The sequence below is a fragment of the Girardinichthys multiradiatus genome, chromosome 22 (assembly GCF_021462225.1).
Source record: "Girardinichthys multiradiatus isolate DD_20200921_A chromosome 22, DD_fGirMul_XY1, whole genome shotgun sequence".
Classification (NCBI taxonomy): domain Eukaryota; kingdom Metazoa; phylum Chordata; class Actinopteri; order Cyprinodontiformes; family Goodeidae; genus Girardinichthys; species Girardinichthys multiradiatus.
Window position 1 is genome coordinate 22,331,687 of NC_061814.1, and position 22,772 is coordinate 22,354,458.

General features: G+C 38.5%; 1 protein-coding gene across 2 annotated transcripts in view; it reads right to left on the bottom strand.

The window, feature by feature from the left end:
* LOC124858990 (protocadherin-15-like) overlaps positions 1–22,174 on the bottom strand; it is a 326,056-nt gene extending 303,882 nt beyond the window's left edge. Inside the window, exon 1 of one of the 2 annotated variants that reach the window (XR_007035988.1) lies at positions 22,073–22,174. The gene's annotated coding sequence lies outside the window, so the exon portion shown is untranslated. The other variant, XR_007035987.1, reaches the window with a different exon arrangement.
* Positions 22,175–22,772: the final 598 nt, after the last annotated feature.

Consider the following 22,772-nt stretch of genomic DNA (forward strand, 5'->3'; position numbering starts at 1 on the left):
AGTATTACCAGGAATAATCATGGGGAGCCAAAGGGTAGGACCAAAACCCTCTAAGGGTTGGGTCATGGGATGTTTGTGTGTCATATTACTGCATTATTACAGTGATTTTGGGTTTGTTTTGTGAACTTCCAGTCCAGACATGCTCTGACAGCCGCCAAACTGAGCAAATGTTCAAACGCGCAACCAATAAGGGAAAAGCGGACTGGTGTATGGCTAAAAACGAGGGGATAGAGCTCAAGTATGTTTGTGGGGCCACCACCACCTTTTCTTTTGACCTCTGTCTGGTAGTGAATTGCGGGAATGGCGGAGCCGGGTGGGAAGGTTATGCCATTTATTTATGCATGGACAAAAAATGGTCTAAGTACTGTAAACAATGGAGGTACTCCATGCCCAGGCCCCTACCATGTGGCTCTTGGAGTGGGATGACTAGTTGGACGTGCTCTGGATGGACTCCTGATAAAAAGGCAGTACCCGGTAATTTGACAAGTATCAGCATCCAGCGCGGCACGCTAGGTGGAGCCATTACCAACGGACGTAACCCCCTTATGCTCTCCATGCACGTTGACTGCACTCAACCCTCTATAGAGTATTTTACTCTTGCAGTATGGCAGTCAGGAACAGACACATGGGGACCAATAAAAGTTAATTTTCAAACACTGTCTGTGCACCAGGACCACACAATTACCGTCCCACCGACAGTTAGGCCAAAAAATAAACCCCAGGTGATGGAACTTGATTATTCCACATTGAAACCTATAGAGGTAATCCAAATGGCCACAGGATATACCGAAGATAACCGTTGGCTTCAGTGGATAACACAAACAGAAAAAGAACAAAGCAAAGCTGAGTGTGTGGCCTCTGCCTCGGCCCGACCACATCTTACCACCGATCCCGCCCCTCTGTATCCAGAGGACACGTGGGGTTACAATTGTATGATACAACTAACTAAGGAGGCCACTCCAGCTAACTGCACCACAATAGACAGCATTTTTCCTCCCATCCCCAATAACACCAAAACAGGACCATTTACCCCTCAAAGAAAGAATGGCACTTATACTTGTTTTAATTTTACTGCTCAAAACCCTAAAATCAATGTGGGACAGATCCCCTTAGATTGGTATAAGAGGACCGCTTCAGGCGGGGGCATTGGACGTTGGGCAAGGTCAGGACTCTACTATTATTGCGGAGACCATAGACCGCTCACTAATATCCCACAAACGACGGTAGGATTGTGTGCCATGGTTAGGCTACAGGCACCACTGGTCCTGATAGGACCTAATCTAACATCTGCTACGACCACTCATGATAAGACCAGGGCGTTAACACGTAGAAGAAGAAGGCACGTCATGAAAAGGAGCGCAGGAACCTTTGACCTGAGTCAGGGCTCCCCCACTTACATTGATGCCATAGGAGTATCTCGGGGAGTGCCAAATTAATATAAAATCGCAGATCAAGTCTCAGCACGTTTTGAAAATATCCCCATAATTGCAGCCTTTTTCCCGGTGACCCCAAATAAGAATGTTGACCGCATCAACTACATCCATTATGTTTTACGTCTAGCTAACCTAACAAGGGATGCAGGAGAAGGTCTTTCTGAACAATTGGAACCAACCTCCCTCATGGCTGTGCAAAACCGAATGGCATTAGATATGTTGTTAGCAGAGAAAGGGGGCATATGTGCGATGTTTGGAGATATGTGTTGCACTTTTATTCCTAACAACACTGCACCGGATGGTTCAGTGTCAAAGGCTTTAGAGGGACTTAAGACCCTCTCCGCAACCATGCATGAACATTCTGGAATTGATAATCCCTTTGAAGATTGGATGACGGGCATGTTTGGACACTGGAAGGGTTTGATAATGTCTTTGTTCATTTCTATTGCTGTGTTTGTAGCTATTATGGTGACGTGTGGGTGTTGCTGCGTGCCATGTATCCGATCTCTGGTTGTAAGATTTATCACCTCCACTATTGAAGGGAAGGCTTCTCAGCATCCCACCATAATGCCACTGTTAAAGGTAGACAGTGATGATTAGGAGCAGGAAGGCATGCTGAAGATTTAAAGTTGCTTACAATATAATCTGCGGGCAGTTTAGGGTGAAGTCTTAATTGAGACTTCAAAAGGGGGAAATGTTGGAAAATATTTTAAATACTTAATAGGGTCTGCATTGCTATGCTCAAGTTTAATAATGTGTGAAATAAAATGTATTGTGTAACTTAGTGGCTTGCTCAAAACAGCTGTGCATGTGTGTGTCTGACTTGACTGTGGTCTGCCCGGCACCAGTGAAGATATTTCTGTACATGTATGAAAATAACAGCCAAAAGTAGAATAACAGGAATGTTGTGAAGGTCGAACAGACAGCTGAATGCCAGGTGTAAGAGTTAAACTGACACTCAGCTAAAAATATGTGTTTTTTCTTTGTAAATTGTACACGCCTTGCTTTTGAATAAAAACCCTGTCTGGGGAGAGAAGCAGAGAAGTGTTTCTGGTGACTCAGCTGGAACACCTCTCCTCGGCTGGGCAGAAGAAACTGTGCAGACTCTGTGCTTCCTTTTATTATTTAGTTTTACTAAAACAGTACAGCATATGACTTAGTTTTTCCAAAACAAACGAGCGTGATCAACTCAAGAAAACAAAATATGAAGAACCGTTTAGTCGACTGAATCAACAAGGAGGAAACTCATCTCCTTGGAATAAAACCTCTGTGGGTTTTTCGCCTGCGCTGGGTGTCGGCGTGGTCTTCAATCGGCATATGAAGCTTCTGACCTTCTTGTATCAGAAAGATATCCAGCTTTCAAGCTCTTCTGGGAATGGCATTGTGGAGAAAAAGTTCGCCTGCGAGCTTTTTACTCTCCAGATATGCGCCTCAATTGTGTCTTCCCGTGAGACACGCTGGAAATGGCAACGAAAGTTTGTTTTCCGCGGGTTTTAAAGTCCCGGGTGACGTCAGAGCTGCAATGTCTGTTGAGCTGCGCATGTTCAATTGTGCAACCAAAATGGATGACTCCAACATGCAAGCACTATTCTACACAAAAGGGATAAAAATGACTACCTAACAATGATAATAAAACAAAATATACGCGCATTGAGTGTCTATGAAGATCCAACCAGCAGTTTAATGGACAATGTATGCAATTTGGGTTAACTTGGAAAGAGAAGCCCTCCTGGTGTGCTGATGTCTCGATTTTTGGCGATCAGCTGGTAGATGGGGGGCTGCACCCCTTAGCCACTAGCAGCTGATTGCCCCAAATCTCGAACAAAGGGTCATAAAACTCTGAGGCGGGAACTCAGTGGAAAACTCCAATAATAAAACTGGGACAAAGGAGTGGTCAGGCCACAAGGCCCAGACTGCAGCTCCTTTGAATGGAAAACCTTTAAAAAGTCCAACTTCTAACTCCTGGCTGATTCCAAATCAGCTGGTCAAAACAAACGCACGTTGCTGATCGCATCCGCACTGTGTGATTCAGTACACTTGCACATCAAATCAAAACACAGCTCAGCATAAAACACTTCAGTCAATATTGCATGCAACAAGTTGAAACCTTGGATTAACTACTGGTGATTCTAAATCACCTTAAACTATGCCTCATCCTGCCCAGACCAACACCTATCCAATTTAATATAAAAAGAAGGAACTAATATACTAAAAGATGTTGATATCTTCTCCCCACTGGTTGAGGATGAGTCGTAGGTCTGAAGAAGAAAAAACGAGGGGAGGAACCTGCGTGGCATGCGTCCGTTATCTCATCCGTCCAAAATGGGGAAACTATGAAGAACTGTTGCAGTCTACTGATTCAGCAAGGGGTCTCCTTGGAAATAAAACCTCTGTGGGTTTTCACCTGCACCGGAGTGTTGGCAGGGTCTTAGATCGGTTATGAATCTTCTGACCTTCTTGCATCAGACAGAATTCCAGCTTTAAAGCTCTTCTGGGAATTGCCATGTGGAGGAAAAAGTAACTCGCCTGCTAGTTTCTGCCGCTCCAGATATGCACCTCTGTTGCTGGAAATGTCAACAAAAGTTTATTTTCCGCAGGTTTTATAATCCTGGGTGATGTCAGAGCGTTTGTTGAGCTGCGCATGTCGAACTGCGCAGCCCAGGCCCAAAATGGATGACCCCAACATCCCCCCCTTTATTCTTTATTAGATTAAGAACAAGTACAATGATAATAATTAACAAATACTTAATATTTTTCTCCTGACTTCAGGGAGTGATTAGGCTTTTGGAGTGAAAAAAAAAATGGGGATGCAAAATCACACATTTGCTTCTCCACTGCCTACAAAACTAAAGCATTTTGACCAAACTACTGAATCACTAATAAAGTTAGAAAAAAAATCACAATTGTTGGTTAGATGCGTTTGACAAGGGAGCGACAACTCATTACTAAACAGACTAACTAATTCCTAATTGTCTCTCCCTACATGTTTAAAAGTATTTTAAACAATGGGCATCATGTATTTTAAAATACATTAACATTTTTGTTGCCTGCTCCCTCCACTATAAACAAAAACTGTTAAAACGTAGCTCAGCGTTGAAGAGAAACATGGTTAAGGTTCTAAAAATACCAAATACTTGCCATGTCCCTCTAGTCAGTAGGGTCCCTATCTTAACCTTTTGACAACATTAATTCTAGTGCATTGTTTACTGACAAAAAGTAAAGCAGACAGTCAACAGGTTGGGCCTCAGTCAGTTCGCCCTTTGCCAGCCCCATTTCATTCCTGCACATTGTTCCTTTCTAATTCCATTTCATAGTTGCAAACAAACCATTTTGTAACCATGTACATAAATCATGGCAAATCAATGCAGTTTTTGTTATTCACCCTTTACCTGGATGTGTTGCTGCGAGATTGATATTGGGTTCATCTTCCAGTGACAGAGCAGAAGTTACAGTTATGCAGTTTGTTTTGGCTAATCATATGTAGCAAGCTATTTTTTTTAAGTGACTGGATTTCAGTTTACAGACATGTCGCTGTGAAGGGAGACATGCAGAGACAAAGCCTAACTTGTGGCTTTAAAAATAGTTTAGAATATGTACCCAAAGTGAAATGGGGTAGTTCCCGTGACCAGTGGATCATTTTCCATCTGTTACGGACCAGTGAGGAATTAACAAGAATGTGCCTGTAGACAGCCAAGGTCCCCAGGCTCCGCTTCCTCTTCCACTCAGAGTAGAGCTGCTGCTTCTCCAAGTCGAGAGGAGCCAGTTGAGGTGGCTCGGGCATCTGGTTAGGATGCCTCCTGGATGGCTCCCCGGTGAGGTGTTCCGGGCATGTCCCACTGGAAGGAGGCCCAAAGGAAGACCCTGGACATTCTGGAGGGACTATGTTTCTTGGCTGGCCTGGGAACACCTTGGGATTCCCCCGGACGAGCTGGCCCAAGTGGCTGGGGAGAGGGAAGTCTGGGTCTCTCTACTTATGGTGCTGCCCCCGCGACCCAACCCCGGATAAGCGGAAGACATGGATGGATGGATGGATGGATGGATGGGTGGCTGTAGAAATAAAATTTGAATTGACCACTTAATTGCTTGTATGTTTGCCTGTATCCATTTATCAACAACAAGGCATGAAGAAAAATCCTTAACCAAAACTGTTAGCTAATCAGATAATGACATCCTGGTCTTTAAATCTCTCACCACATTCTAAAAATACAATGGAAAATTGTCCATTAAAAATAGTGAAACACTACTCTCGGCGATTTGAAAGCACAGAAAACACATGTTATACTGAATACACCCCCTCCACCATCCTCAACAACACTGTATCTGCTGTGGACCATTTGTGGTTCCTAGGAACCACCATTTCTCAAAACCCGAGAAGGTCCTCACACATAAAAACATTCCTTGTTTGTCTCACAAACTTTGGCAATAAAGCTGATTCTGATTTAAATTACTTGTCCTGCAACATGAGTAGCCAGCTGCCCTTTTTTGGCCTTTAGCAATGGCAAAGGCCAAAACCGAAACCCAGTGATGTGTGCCATAAAGGCTCTCATTGGGCTTCACATCTGCCTCGAGGTGCCTACCATTTTTCAAGACAGCACGACCAACATCATTAATATTCAATATCGATACACCTCAGAGCTTTTTAGATTGTTAGTAGCTTCTTTGTCCATTATAATGTTGATGAAACAGCTAAATGTTAGAATACATATTTTTTTCCGTTCATTCTGCCAAACTTTGAAATGTCAGTATACAGCTATGGTACATTATTTAAGTGGAAACCACATTTTTAAACTACTATGAGTAAATTCTAAATACATTTGTTTTAATCATAGTGAAAGGGAGTACAACATGACCGGTACAAATTAATGTATGTTTGCTATGAAAAATCTGCAATAGATAACACCATTTCATACTTAAACAATCTGGGTATGAAATGGTGAAGGGGTGAAATGACCAGCACTCCAACAAATTACCCACATAACAAGGTAAGGAAATGTATGATCTCTTAAAAAACTATTAAACATTCTGGCCTTCCATTTCCTACAGACTATGATTATTTATGTCATAAATAAATCCTTGGTGTGCTAAATGTCTTTGAAGATATAAATGCAATCTTGTTTCTCTGGAAAGAAAATGATTTTAGGTGAAAATAATCAAATGTTGCAAGTCTGCCTGCTTTTAATAGCGGAATAAATTATTAAAGATTATAACTAAAAATACTGCCTATGCTTTAAAATGTGCAGCACTTTCTGCAGAATATGGAATTTTTTACCAGCCTCAATGCTTCATGTTTGAGTGTGTTAAAGTCTGTGTGCAATCACTTGGGGGTTTCAGCTGAGTGCTGGCAGGTTGACAGTCTGTAAGAGTGAGGACTGCACTGACGCCACAATCCCTTTTCTCACCACATCCATCAGCAGGGATCATGTCCAGGTAGTTGAGTCCAAATATACACACAACCAAATCAGCAATCATCAAAAACAGCAAGCTTCATTTTGAGTATATGCTTCACAAATATTCATCACCTGCTTAAGTAATAAAATGTTTACACACGTTTTTTTTATGTGCAGACCTGAATCGCTTACCAACTGACCAAGAAGGTGACCAAGTTGTGGTCTAACTAACGCGAAAAAAATAAAAGAAAGAGAAGCATTGTAAAGCAATGAACAGAATACAAATTATTGGCTGTAAACCTGTAAGATATTTTTGCACACTCTGAAATGTGATGACCTTTTATTTGCAGTGCTAGGTTACTTGATTCTTTTCCACTCCTGGGAAATTGAATGCTCTGAATTTACTACTCTAAGTGCTGCAATTTTTTATCTATCTCACTTGTAGCAATGTCCACAAATACAAAACCAAAAAAAAAAAAAAAAAGTGAGACATGGTGAGATTTTTGCAAAGTGAGAAGCTGTGACCCACATGATTATAATGCACAGCTTGTCTTTATTATTCTGCTCCTAGAAGATTGTAGCCATCAAAAAGAAATTAAACAGAACAAACAAAAAACTGCATATTTTGACATAAAGTTGTAATTCAGTTAAAACAAATTTAATGTGGGCTAAATGGTGGCGCAGTTGGTAGCAACTGTTGCCTTACAGCAAGACGGTCCTAGGTTCAACTCCTGGCTGGAATCTTTCTGTATGGAGTTTGCATGCTCTCCTCATGCATGCGTGGGTTCTCACCAGCTTCCTCCCACAGTCCAATAACTTGATAGGCCTGTTAGGCCATTTGGTCTCTCTACATTGCCCTTAGGTGTGAATGAATGTGTCCGTGTCAGTGTTACCCTGCAATGGACTGGCAACCTGTCCAGGGTGTACCCTGCCTCCTTCCCATAGACTGCTGGGGATAGGCACCAGCTTCCCCACAAATCACCATGGAAGAAGCAGTAGAAAATGACTGACTGACTGAATTTAATGTGATCAATCTGAATCACAGGGAATTAGTCCCATCTTATTTCTTTATGTCTGTATTTTACCATGTCTGGGCTTGTGGCTTCATACAAAAAGAAATTCTGCCTTGAAATAATTGTGAACTTGCAGAATATTTCCTAGGATAACCTTAGTAATAGCAAGAATAGAATTGCGCTGAAATCAAGATTATATTTCTAACACATCTAACCAATACATTAAGACATGTGAACCCACAATAATACCAGCATGTAATTTTTATATAAAGAGATATATTTACATATCCCTATTCTTACAAACAAACAAATTCTGTGTTTCTTTATCCCAACAGAAATTGAGTAATTTAATTAACCATAACATAAATACTTACAAGCAAATAGCTATGCATATTTCTATTTTTTCCACTGATTTCAACTTGTTTTCAAGCAATTGTGCAGTAAGATTTTTATTTTAGCTGTAGTACTTTTAATAATTATTTTAATTTGTTTACCCACTGAGGTAAACAAACATATTATTTTATTGAGCAGAAAATGTACTATGCAATTTCAGTTGTTTGTCAATGAGTCTTATTAGACATTATGAGTTTGTGTTTGCCCTTATAATTCAGTATTACTTTAGCAGTCCAGATTAAGGACTATTCTTTAAACCCACACTTTAGCCTTAATGTTAGTGTCACTTTAACCAATTTCTTTGGTTGAAAACCTAACAAAGGTTAATGGGTCAAACCCATACATTAATTTAACCTTAATTGGGTTATCTTTAACCCAGCTGTTTTTAAAGTATACTGTAATATGAAAAGAGTCACTTGATGACACAAAATCTGTCTAGTTAATCTATTTACTTGTTTCACTTTAGGGAATCACTTTGTACATTGAAATATTACAATGTGGTCCCAAAACAAGAGCATTTCTAAGTGATAAAAAATTGAGCAAGAGTGCAAATTGATTTACAATGATTCTCTTTACCAAAAACGCTTTCTATTTTCCAGTATTAAACATGGAGTTTTATAAATTGACAAAACATGCTGTTTTGTGCCATTTCATTTCACTGGTAATAAAAGTGTTTATGCTATCACATGGGTGGGGAATCATTTCCTTCACTGGACCAAAAAGTCATTTTGTGTATTGAATGAACTACCACTCTCTAGTGAAGTAATGGGCCATGACGGTCTGCATTTACACACTTCTGTCAACCAACCTGTTTCCACATGCAGCAAAAACTACTTTTCTCATTTTGTGAAGAGTACAACGATATATTGAGATGCTGATGCCTAAAAAGGGACAAAGGAGACAATTATGAAGGTTTGGGACTTCTGTTAAGCTAAGCAAAATATTGTATGAATGCATCATTTTTTAAGCTATTATTATCAGTTTAATTGAACTTCAAAGCATCGAAGAATTCCCACTCTTTGCTGGTATGCATTTTCTCAAGGTAAAACCTTATCTTGTTCATTAAAATCCCATCTTAACATCTTCCCTTGTACTTGACATGTTCAGTGTTCTCAGTTTCTCGCTAGACTTGATTAATTTAATATTTTTGTATAAAAGGTCAAAGTAAAGAAAAAAAAAACAGCATGGACAAGGGACCACAGCAGTTATAACAACAAGAAAAAAAACAAAAATCAAGTACAGCAGCTTCTTCAATGCTTTTCCCTGCAGGAACCTCACAACCCAGGAACTTCACTACCTGTGCTGAAATAAAATAACATGCACCAAAGAGTCTATCTCAGACTAAACTGCTAAAAGGTTTTCAGAGATTCATGACAAGCCCATGACACAATTAAGAAAAAAAAAGAAATAAAAATGCAAACAGTAACCCAAGCTCCCTTTATATTGCAAAGTGTTAGACCTACCCAGCTCAAAAAGAGCTCAATTTCCCCTCTAAAGTATGGTGGCACCTTTAATTAATTACACAACAAATATCGTGTCAAGGTACTTTACAAAAGATTATTTTAAAGTCAATTACACATGTACATTTTTTCCTATTTATCAAACAATGCCGTCAATTTGTTTTTTTATGCAAATTGTTAGAAAAATGTTTCTATCTAAGGAAACACAGCCAGTTGAAAGTCACTGACTTTCAGCAATCATTCTTCTTAGATGACTACATAGGGACAGAGGACAGGCAACTGCACTGAGAGTTAACATTCCAGCAATCCCTCACACTGAGCCCGCGTGGAGCGACAGTACAAAGGAAAATTCTCGCCAGACTTGGGGTTTGAGAAGACAGAGCATACACACAAAAACGAAAAACACAGAAGCATTGATCGAGGAGTACTTTCTATGTTAAAGAAAAAGTGGAGAGTTACTGTAGCTTCTTAAACGGCTTTGAACAGGACATAAACACAACTAAACCTCTCTAAGCCAGTTCTCAATTCCAGCACATAGACACTGTGACGGTTTTTAAAACAAAGAAAATGGGGTGACAGCCAGGTATCCCTCCTGACAATTTGGATAACAAATTGTTGTATTATTGCAACATGTCCCTTAACTGTCACTAAGGATCATACCTACTAATGAAGTTGACCCCTGAACAGCTTTCAATGACAATAAAAATTGTTGCTTTTTTTTTTTTACACACACACACACACACACACACACACACACACACACACACACACAAGGTAGATAGATGACCCCCCCCCCCCCCATAAGAAAATTAAATGTCCAATGGTCTTTCCTTCCCTTCCACAATCACACGTGAAAAGGCTCCCATACATATACTGCCCCACAAGAAAAAGCTGTGGAATAAAATAAAAAAAACATCAGACCCAAATTGTCACTTCATGTTTACAGCAAACAAAAATACAAACAGAATCTTACAGGTCTCCTGTACTTCTCAGACAAGCAGAATCAGAAATCCATGACCTGTCCACCCCTTTTAAACATAAAACAAGTCAGTGACTTGCAGCATTCACTTCTCCTAGATGAGCATGTAGAGACAGTGGACAGTCACTGGCGTTGACTTTGCAGCAATCCCTCATACTGAGCATACATGTAGCGACAGTGGAGAGGAAAAACTCCCTTTTAACAGGAAGAAACCTCCAGCAGAACCAGGCTCAGTGTGAGCGGCCATCTGCCACGACCGACTGGGGGTTTGAGAGAACAGAGCAGAGACACAAAAAGAACAAAGAAGCACTGATCCAGAAGTCCTTTCTATGGGAAGGAAATGTAAATGTTAATGGATGTAGCTCCTTTAGTCGTTTCACCTAGAAAGAAAGAACAGATAAACCCTGAGCTAGTTTTCAAGGTTAGAGTCTGAAAGAGAGCACATAGTTAGTCACAGTAAAAACTCAAACAATTACCATGTCTAGGAGAGAGAAAGGGTTAAACACTAAAAGACAGGGCTATGTGGATCATCGGTAGAGGGTGAGCATTAAGTTGTTGCCAGCAGAAGCTTGGACGATTCCCCTCTCCAGAAAGGTGTCACAGGTAGACACAGAGCCAGGCCAGGTGTAGCTTCTAGGAAGAGAAAAGAAGGAGAACATAAAGTTGAAAACTGAAATAACAGCAAGTAATGCAGAATTAGAGAGTAGTGTGAGAATGTAGCGAAGAGGGTGAAAGTGGTCATTATGTCCTCCAGTAGCCTAAGCCTATAGCAGCATAACTACAGAGATAGCTCAGGATAACCTAAGCCACTCTAACTATAAGCTTTATCAAAAAGGAAAGTTTTAAACCTAGCCTTAAAAGTAGACAGTTTGTCCATCTAGATCCCACTGATGGCCATTGTTATACTAAAAACCACAACGATTGGGATACCTCTCTGTCAGATTGACCATAACCATTGGAAAAGAGAGGGGGTCATACAGGTAGCAGAAATGGAGGGTGTGTCTGGCCCCTTATCATCTGTTAGTTGCTAAGGGGCCAGCTGCTAGGTCTTTCATCGCGTCTGAGGTGGCCTGACTCTACCCTATAACAGCTGACAGCCGCTGTATAGATGCTTTAACTGACCAAAAAAGGTTTCACTGTTTATTAATTCTGCTCCACTTTCCGAGTCCATCCAAATTGTTATTTTATTCCCATTTTGTCCATAAACTGCTGGTTTATTGGTGGCTCTACACTCTATATACATTTTCATTTTTGGTTATTCATTTAACCCCTTTCGTTGAATAGTGCATGCTTAATTAGGTGAAAAGTTGTTGAACATAGTTGGCTATAAGAGGGGCTATTGGTTTAATAAATTTTCACATATATGAAGTGACAGCGTTTGTGTTTTTTATGTGTAAGAGTGATTATCTGTCAAAATAAGATTAGTATCCCACACCATTCAGTAAACGGTTGATAACACAGTGGCATTTAGCATGGTTTTGGTTAATAATTATAATTTATTAATGAAAATTACACTAAATGTAATTATTAACCCAATTATCACAACACCGGAGTGTATCTCTGATTTCTATTCATAAGACATGATTTATGGTTAGAATTTATTACTTCTGAATTATAAAACTTTTGTTAGAAGCTTGTTCAAGGAGACCAATGACATCTGACCCAAGTCATACAGTTTAATGGCAATTCTATCATGCACTAATGAAATGTATGCAGTCTTATGAATGTCCTAAAAATTAAAACAAACAAAATAAGTATTATATATACCTAAAAAAGGAAAACAAAGAGGCTAAAGGCATTATGTAGATATTGTAACACTGAAGGTCTTTGATTTTCAATTATGTTTTATTGCTTAAAAATAACTTTAAATAATTTCATTACTTCATTACTTTAATATAATAATAAATAGTTGCAACAATAAACTCAAAATAAACTAATTTCAGAAAACAATTGACAAACTGACTTTATCGTGATATGAAGTTGTAAAACAGACAGGAAACAAAGAAATCTAAATAAAGGATAATGAAGAGAAAGGAACTTACAAATATGCCAATAGGCAATCAGGACATGGAACCAGGAAGAGCGCAACAGAAGAAACCAGCAATGAGACAAAGAAACCAGGGAGCGTAAATACTGCGGAGGTGGGATTAGTGGCACAGCAACCAGATGAAGGCAACTAAAGGCCTGTCAAATTTACAGTTGTGAACAGAACCAAAGGTACTTTTGTAGAGAGGTTAATCATACTTTAATGACCAGAAACCACAACTGGAGCTATAGATGTGTATTAAAAACATATTTGATATAACTATGATTACTTGTCACCTTATAACAGTATTCTCCTACTTTTTATGATCATTTCTTCAGTTCCCTGATAGGTAGAATTTCTGTTTACACCAACCCTCTCATTAAAAGTCTTATTATACAATTTAGCAATTTAGAGACATTGCACCAACTCTAACTCAACCACAAATTCCAAGACTGAGCAATACCAACTTGTCACATCGAGGCTAAACTATAGGCTTTGGCACAAATTTGCACTCTCTAAATCACCTCGATAATTCAGAAATGTTTGGAGCAATAGGTTATGCATATCAATAAGAGCCTTGCAGTTAAATTGTACATCTTCAAGCCAGGCTGAATGCATAGTTTCAACATAAATGTCAGCTTTGGTACTCATTGCATTCGTGCATTGAGTGTGAATTTACAAGCATTTCAACAGGTAAAGCTAGCTGAACTAGTCAAAACTAGTTTTATTTGTATGCATATGATTAGGCAAAGAAAAATATTTAATTAAAATTAAAAATGGAAGATTTTTTAATTTCCATGATATTTGGTGAAAAGATATCTTTTTTCTAATTTACTTCAATCTGAAGTAAATTAGAAGGCCATAAACATAACATTTGAATGATACATTTAGCTGTGGTAATGTAACACATCTAAAATAGTGAGCAGATCTAGAGCCAAACGTCTTTCTCAGTTGTTTAAGGAGAGAGTCAAACTGGGACTTAATTTGCTGAGTGGCTAGAAACCCTGCTGTGCATCTCCAGCAGCATTTTTCATAGCTACTTTTTGCTGTGGTTACACAGCATGGTAATATTATGTTTGATCTTATTGCTCCAAATACTAAATGTCATTAAATAAATGTTTAAAGATGCAACAACTATGTTTTTGGTCAAATTATCTTGAACCTCTGGCAGCTAAATTCAGAAACATGACAATAAATTTGCAGCACAGTGGGATGATTTAATCAATCTGTAAGGGACAGAAACATGTCACATTTGTCATCATGCTTCATTAGGTTACATACAGTAAGTCAGAGATAAAATTAACTTACTTAGAACCTTTCATACCAGATGAAAAGTACCCTCTTTTGTCCACGACCTCCATGACCCATTCAAATATATTGCAGCTAATATGGATATCCTAAAACACCTATACACTATTTGTACTTGCCAAATAGCTTCTACAAGTCTGTTTCTTTTATCTCTGAGACAATTTCTTGGACTGTCACACAAGTATATATGTCGTCAGCACATTACAGCTGGAGTGTGTCTTTTCTCTCCAGTTATGAGTCCAATTCCTGGTTTATTAGAGCATACTGGTTCCTATTATCAAAAAATCTTAACAGCAGTAGTTTTTGCTTGAATGGCATCTAGAGTAAGCCCCTTGTTCTGTGTCCGAGCAACAATCTAAGGTGGTTATAATAGCAAAAGATAATTGAAAATGTTTGATTAGTGTGTTGTCACTAATAGAATAAAGATTTCAAAAATTTATCAATCTTAAAAGGTTTTTCAAAGAATCTCAGTGCAGTGTAAAATCCAGTTTAAGTTTGATCACAGTTAGCATTTTATATTTTGAGTTAGAGATGATCAAATTCAGTCCTAATTGGTAGAAAAAACAAAATAAAAAAACACTGAAATAGACAATTACTGTTATATCTCTTTTATTGTCATTTACTGAAAAGAGAGAATATTAAACCGTAATTTCATGGTAATTGCTTAACTTTACTTTCAGGGGCAAGTTGCAACAATGGGTAATTAGTGGGAGTGAAACACTGCTCTTTGACTTATTTAATACTTACAGACATATCTGATGAGTTTTTTTATGGAGGAAAAAAAGAAACACAAGTAAATACTGAGTGAACCAACAATGCTTTTGTTCATGTGGTTCCCATTACACTTAAAAAGAGACTAAGGTAATTATGTTTGTAGAAGCAAATGGTGTTTTAATGTCTATGTGTCTCAAGGAGGACAGCGTATCCACTCAAATGCATGGAAACCATGTCCAACAACAATAGCCTTTGCAAGTGTGGGCTTGTATAACACTGCTTCCCACCAATTGTATTTGTAATTACTTTTAAGATGGTAGAAGCATAATATGTAGAGGTAAAATTGCCTATTACCATTTAATTCTAACTTGCCTGTTAACCAGCATAGTGAGATCTGTTTGTTCCCAAATCTAAAAAAAAAAAAAAAACATGACAAAACACATTTGCAATAAAGTTAATTACAGTACAACCAGTTATTTTCTAAGAGTTGTTCAGCTCCATGAAGAAGACACGTCACCAGTCTGTTTTTGATAAGAATAATGGGAAAAGGACTGACCATGACAGGTAGCACGACGAAGTAAATGTTTATGACATCTGTAATTCAATTGGCTTAAATTTCTATATAAACTTCCAATTTCATAATTTTCAGTTACCTCACATTACAGCGTGGAAATACCTTGTGTTGTCTATGCAATCACCTTGTCCCTTCATGCTTCAGTGAAGACCTGGACAGAGATTTAAACCACAGCTGCTGGCCAAGAGGCTTAATGAAGCTCTACAGTGCCCTAATGGAACTACAAGCCTTTGGCCATAAATTTACTACATAACAAGCCTGAGCTAATGATATTGTGCAGTCTATTGAAATACTTGAAGAAAATTAAAAGTAAACATATTTGATGGCATTTCAGAAATGTAATTTCTTTGTATATCTTTAGGGATATTATAACTATGATTGCAAAAGCAAGCGGCATGCACATTATCCTGAGCAGGCAAGGTTTTGATGGTGGGAGGAAACCACAATATCCTGAGAAAAGTGACCTATTACAGATTTCTTCTGATTTTGCTTTTTTCACAATAACACATTTCAGATTATCAAACTAATTTTAATTTAAGACAACAAAAACCTGAAGTAGTTTTCAAATGATGATTTCTTTTTTTTAAGGGAAAAAGCTGTCCAAACCAATCCGTGCAGTACTGAAAAAGTTACCCCACCCCCCTTAATAAATCATTAATTAAATGTAATTAGCTACATTGTTTTAGTTCAATTTCACTAGCCAAAGCCAGGCCTGATAACTGCTAGACCTACAGAATTAAAATATCCTTTAGGACCAATATGATAACCTGAAGTAGGGTAAAAGATTTCAAAAAACAACAATTCATGCCCCGAACAATTACTGCAAGAGTGCACTGACAACTAATCCAAAAACTCACAAGGGAATCCAAAACAACATATAAGACGCTGCAGGCTTCACTAGCCTCAGTTGAACTCAGTGTTAATAATTCAACAATAATAAAGAGACTGAGCAGAAATGGCATCCATGAGAGTACCATGACCAAAACCACTGCTGTACAAAAATCCCATCGTAAGCTGAAACATCATGATTATTGATTTCGTGACTGATGACACAAAAGTGGTATTATCTGGTAGGTCTGCATTCGGTTACAGCTGGTGGAACTAACACAGCACTTCAAAAAAAACATTATACTTACAGTCAAACATGGTGGTAGTAGTGTAAGTTGCTTTGTTGCTTTAAAATCTGGACGGCTAGGCGTAATTGATGGAACCCTGAATTCTGTTCTCTACTAAAAAATCCTGAAGTAGAGTGTCTGGCTATTAGTTCATGACTTAAAGTTCAACTCTGAATTGGCAGCTATTGTAAACACTTGATGGCATTTAGGGATGTAGTGAGCAATACTTTTTTAACATAAGATCAGGTAGGTTCAGCAAGCTTTTTCTTGCCCTTAAAAATGGAACCATCATTTGCTAAATTAATTTTGCATGTACTCCATTTATTTTGGTCTGGCATTAAAATTTATTTGATAATCTTGAAACACTTAAGTGTAACATGATAACTTATTTGACTCTCTATCGGACAGACAATTGCAACACTTTGCTTGATATTTATTTATTTCTAATTATATAAATTGGAGATTTTTAACCATCACTATGTTTGGGGATGTAGTTTACAGAAATAGAGACCTTTAAAATCTTCACAAGGGATAGGAAAATTGCAGTAAATGTAAATATTAAATGAAAACCTAAGGAACTTATACAGGTCCTTCTCAAAATATTAGCATATTGTGATAACGTTTATTATTTTCCATAATGTCATGATGAAAATTTAACATTCATATATTTTAGATTCATTGCACACTAACTGAAATATTTCAGGTCTTTTATTGTCTTAATACGGATGATTTTGGCATACAGCTCATGAAAACCCAAAATTCCTATCTCACAAAATTAGCATATTTCATCCGACCAATAAAAGAAAAGTGTTTTTAATACAAAAAACGTCAACCTTCAAATAATCATGTACAGTTATGCACTCAATACTTGGTCGGGAATCCTTTTACAGAAATGACTGCTTCAATGCGGCGTGGCATGGAGGCAATCAGCCTGTGGCACTGCTGAGGTCTTATGGAGGCCCAGGATGCTTCGATAGCGGCCTTTAGCTCATCCAGAGTGTTGGGTCTTGAGTCTCTCAACGTTCTCTTCACAATATCCCACAGATTCTCTATGGGGTTCAGGTCAGGAGAGTTGGCAGGCCAATTGAGCACAGTGATACCATGGTCAGTAAACCATTAACCAGTGGTTTTGGCACTGTGAGCAGGTGCCAGGTCGTGCTGAAAAATGAAATCTTCATCTCCATAAAGCTTTTCAGCAGATGGAAGCATGAAGTGCTCCAAAATCTCCTGATAGCTAGCTGCATTGACCCTGCCCTTGATAAAACACAGTGGACCAACACCAGCAGCTGACACGGCACCCCAGACCATCACTGACTGTGGGTACTTGACACTGGACTTCTGGCATTTTGGCATTTCCTTCTCCCCAGTCTTCCTCCAGACTCTGGCACCTTGATTTCCGAATGACATGCAGAATTTGCTTTCATCCGAAAAAAGTACTTTGGACCACTGAGCAACAGTCCAGTGCTGCTTCTCTGTAGCCCAGGTCAGGCGCTTCTGCCGCTGTTTCTGGTTCAAAAGTGGCTTGACCTGGGGAATGTGGCACCTGTAGCCCATTTCCTGCACACGCCTGTGCACGGTGGCTCTGGATGTTTCTACTCCAGACTCAGTCCACTGCTTCCGCAGGTCCCCCAAGGTCTGGAATCGGCCCTTTTCCACAATCTTCCTCAGGGTCCGGTCACCTCTTCTCATTGTGCAGCGTTTTCTGCACCAGGCTGGGAGTTTTAAAGGCCTCAGGAATCTTTTGCAGGTGTTTAGAGTTAACTCGTTGATTCAGATGATTAGGTTCATAGCTCGTTTAGAGACCCTTTTAATGATATGCTAATTTTGTGAGATAGGAATTTTGAGTTTTCATGAGCTGTATGCCAAAATCATCCGTATTAAGACAATAAAAGACCTGAAATATTTCAGTTAGTGTGCAATGAATCTAAAATATATGAATGTTAAATTTTCATCATGACATTAAGGAAAATAATGAACTTTATCACAATATGCTAATATTTTGAGAAGGACCTGTACTACCTCACTGGTACCCACAGTAGGTTTCACAACCAAGAAATAGTTTTTATAGGAAAAGCAATACATTTCCTCTTATTTTAGTTGAAGTTAGTTAAAATGGTCTGTAATAATGAAGGAGAGTTGTCATCCATTTTGTGAGACAAGCTTCGCTTAGGAAGACTCAATACTTTGCTGAAAAAGTTGGACCAAGTTCACAAATAAATCATCCTTTGTCAGTAGAAATCTACATTTTGTATTCCAACTGTTTATTGCATTTCCACTATTGTCAAGATATCAGCCTCTGCCGGCTCATACACGGAGGCTACAACAACATCTCTCCCAAAAGAGTTCAAAGAAATATTTTTCCACCAGCCAGACTTCACAAATAGTTATCATTTTAGTTTAGCTGGAGACTTAAAATATTTAAAGTCTCTGATGTGCAAATAAAATATGTTTTACTTTTCCTCAGATGTTTTCTTTGGTCCATAACTTCGCAACTTTTTCAGCAATCTAGAGTTCTATTTACTTGATAATGATTGACTGATCTGTTTCAGTTTTTCACACACAAATGCAGAAGAAAATAGCCTCCTGCTTGGCGAATCCTAAAGATTTCCTTTAAGGAGCCAATAAATACAAAATAGGTTTTACAGTATATTTTGACAGAAATAGAAGAAGCAAACATTCAGAAAGATGAAACAGTCTATGAGAGAACCAAATCCTCCTGCTACAGCTATATGTATATTTTTACACAGGAAAACCTACTTTTGTTTATTTCCTTCAAAAAAATATTGCATTTGCAAGTCGCTGCTAAACATTTGATCATGTCTACCAAACAAGTAGAAATCACCCTTGTTCGTTTACTTATTTTCCAAAGCGGTGGATAATTGGTCTATCAAAGTGGCCCTTAACTATTCTGCAGACCCTTTTCTTTATCCTACCATGTCAGATAATTATCTGTTGTTGGCTTGGCTTGAATATGCCACAAGTTGTGTGGCCAAACACTGTGGCACTGCTACTCCTTATGTCAGAAAAAGACAAATCTTTGAAACTTCACTGGCATTGTTCTTGTAAAATGTAGTGGAGGCCAATGCAGTTAAAATAAAAATACAAATGGATTTGAAAAGGTAAAAAATCTTGAATCTTGTTCTTGGTCGGATTAAGCATGGTGTCAGCCCCTGGACTAGAGACAATTTATGGGCCTTATTTAAAATAATGAATAGTGAATCTAAACAATAATGATTGTTATATGCACATCATCAAAAAAAAAGCAAAAAACAAAAAAAACACCCATGCTTTCTGTGCCACAGTTTGCATCTTTGAATAGCTGTTGTTTCATGAAACTCAGGAAACAGTGAAAAAAAAAAACAGTATAAATAAGACAAGTGCAATTCTGAAAGATACAAAACCATGTAAACATGATATACATGTTCAAATACAATTTTAGAATTACAAAGTCAATTGGTATGGGTAATACTGTTTTTAGAATTAAATCTCAGCATTGAAACTACTTTTTAAAATCCAAGGAAAACCAATAAAATGGCTCTGTCATCTTGCAAGTAAGAAATCAGCCAACCTAGGACTGCACAAATAATCAAACGTATCATTAAATTTTGATTTCTGGTTAATAAATAAATCATTTATAATTTATATTGAATGAAACAAAAGCCAAACATTGAGTTGTTTTTTTTTTTTCAGCTTTTTTGATTCATGTATATATTTATAAGAAAGCCGACAATGAATCAAATTTTATTTATTTATTAGTTAATACATTTATTTATTATTTTACATGCTGACTTTTAACCTCCTTCCAAACACCTCAGTCATCACAGACTACCCCACTGAGTGAGCCATGACAATGGGCTGCCTATGGAGCAGCACTCAGACAGAATATCAATGAACTCCAACTGGCCTGAGCTACGCTGCTCTTCATCTCTCATTTCCCAAACGTGTGCCTCTGGAAAGAACAGGCCAACCCTAGATTGAGGAAGACATCCTGCAGCAAGGCTTTATAAATATTCCCCACAGATTCTAAAGTGTTGCCTGATGGAAGTGGTAGTACACAGAAAATAAAAAATAAATAAAACTACCATAAGTGAGGGCAGAGGAGAGCAGAGTAGACATGAGGAGAAGAAGCAAGAGGAAATAATTTTAAACAGATCCATCAAATATTATCTAATTGGATCAGGTGGCTTTTCCCTGATCCACTCACTGTAAGCGACACTGTGCACATGCTCCAGGAGACAGCATCAGCATGAATGTGTCCACCCAGATGAAAGTCTACACACCTCCAGCAGCTTACACTAACACAAATAAATTCAAATTAAGATATGTGTAACACTGGGACAATAATAAAGGTAGCTCTGAAAAGTCAAACGGAGCTGATCTTATCAGTCTGAGGCAGTTGTTGGTTTGTATTCACACAAACTCGCAGGTAAATTGAATGAATTTATGAAGCGCGTTTTGACCACTCAAATCACTTTTACACTAGAGCCACATTCACTCAACTGCACACATTCATTCATACACCGATGCACAGATCGGTAGGCAACTTAGTCTTGCACAGGGGCACATTAAGATGTGGCAGGAGAAAATGGAATTGAACCCACAACTTTCCAATTGCAAGACAACTTTTATTCTCTCTGATCCAAAGTCACTCCAAATCCAAAATGTTTTGCAATATGAAGAATATAAAAAAAACAGCAGTTTATTGAATTTATAAACTCAAAGATCTTTTGCACTATTTATGCATGCATACTCCTGTTTTTTGTAAGTCTAAATAGAAAGGAGCCTTCTGATTAAACCAGGATAACGTAACATAACATTAATTCCGTTTGCAACATTAGGTCAGCGTTTCCTCTTTTCCCTGAGCCTAGAAAACATGACCCATCGCAGTGTGGACAGTTAAAAATGATGGTACGATCCACATCACACTTGTTAGAAGACGAATCTTCATAACAGAGCGCAGCTCAGCTAGGTGAAGCATAAAGACATGAACCTCATAGCCCTCTGAACGTATATACATTCTGCAAATTAAAAAGATAGATAGGGGATCTGCAGAATCCACACGCAATCAGCTTCCCTGGATAAAGTTGCAACACACGCTTTCAGAGTGACAGCTCCACAGTTGCACTCTGTATGCTGTGTACAGGAATGCAATCGTAAAAAACGTTTAGCAAGCTTGGAAGTTTCAAAATATCCAACCATATCAGCTTTTTCGAGTAATTTCTCCATGGCGCATCTTAATAGAATAAATTCGCGCAGCCTTAAGAAAACTAATCAGTGAATAAAATCCCCTTACCTCACGGGCGCAGCCGCTATGTTCCAAGCCGCCAAAGGTCATTGCGCAAATTTTTAGAGGACAACACGAAGTAGTAAAGAGAAGTAAGTCAGACTGCACAAAATCTAATCCCGTTGTCAGCGTCCTTCAAACGTCATCAACCCTATATAATCTTCAAAGCGAAGGGATCGCAGCTCTGGCTTTCACAAACTGTAACTGTAATCTCCCCACTCTAAGTATGCGTCTCACTTTTTCCTGCGCAGATGACAAAGTTGCCCATGTTCATTTTTTTAAAAGGCAGATGAGTCCAATGGGCAGATGCTAACGGTTCCCATTAAATAATAATGAAAAAAAGTCTTGATATATCGGTGCGGTCCTTATGTCTATAGCACACTCACCGTTCCTGATCGGTGGCACACCCGACCACACATCATCCAGCAGCGACGTGGAGACGGTCAGAGGCATAAAACGAATCTCCGGGCGTATAAAGCGATAGTTTGGGCTGGTTGGACTCCCACCACCTCATTTCTTGCGCTTTGGCGCCACCCAAAGTTACACTGAGCCTTGGGATTCCCAAATCACACTGGATTCAGCTTCCACTTGATAAATGTGGGTTTTATTCCACCAATTAGGGATTTTAGGGCACATTTACAGTTACAGTTCTCGCAACATTTATTACATCATGGCATTGTTTAATTTTGAATCTAGTTCAGTAGGAATTTTATTATTTTTGCTGTTACATTTCGCTCTCTTATACAACTCCCATAACTCTGCCCTCATGGCGCCCCACTGCTGTTTGCTTTTCTCCCTCTTTTTTAAACAGTTCAGTTCTGCTAAATCCTTCGATCAGATTGATCATCTGTTTCTCCAATTTCTAATTTACACTCTATCCTAAAAGTAAAGCCCATTTACTTTCTTGCTAAATTGATTTTTAATGAATTGGTCACCAGCAAAATGCAGTTTTATTTGCCTGACTCATTCCGTAAGGTTCTTTTTATTTGTGGGCATAAGATTTGAAAGCTATCCTATAGAGAAACATTTATTTGGGATAGCTTAGGCCTGTTGTTTTTCAGTTTCTTCCTGATAATTGTGTCACCT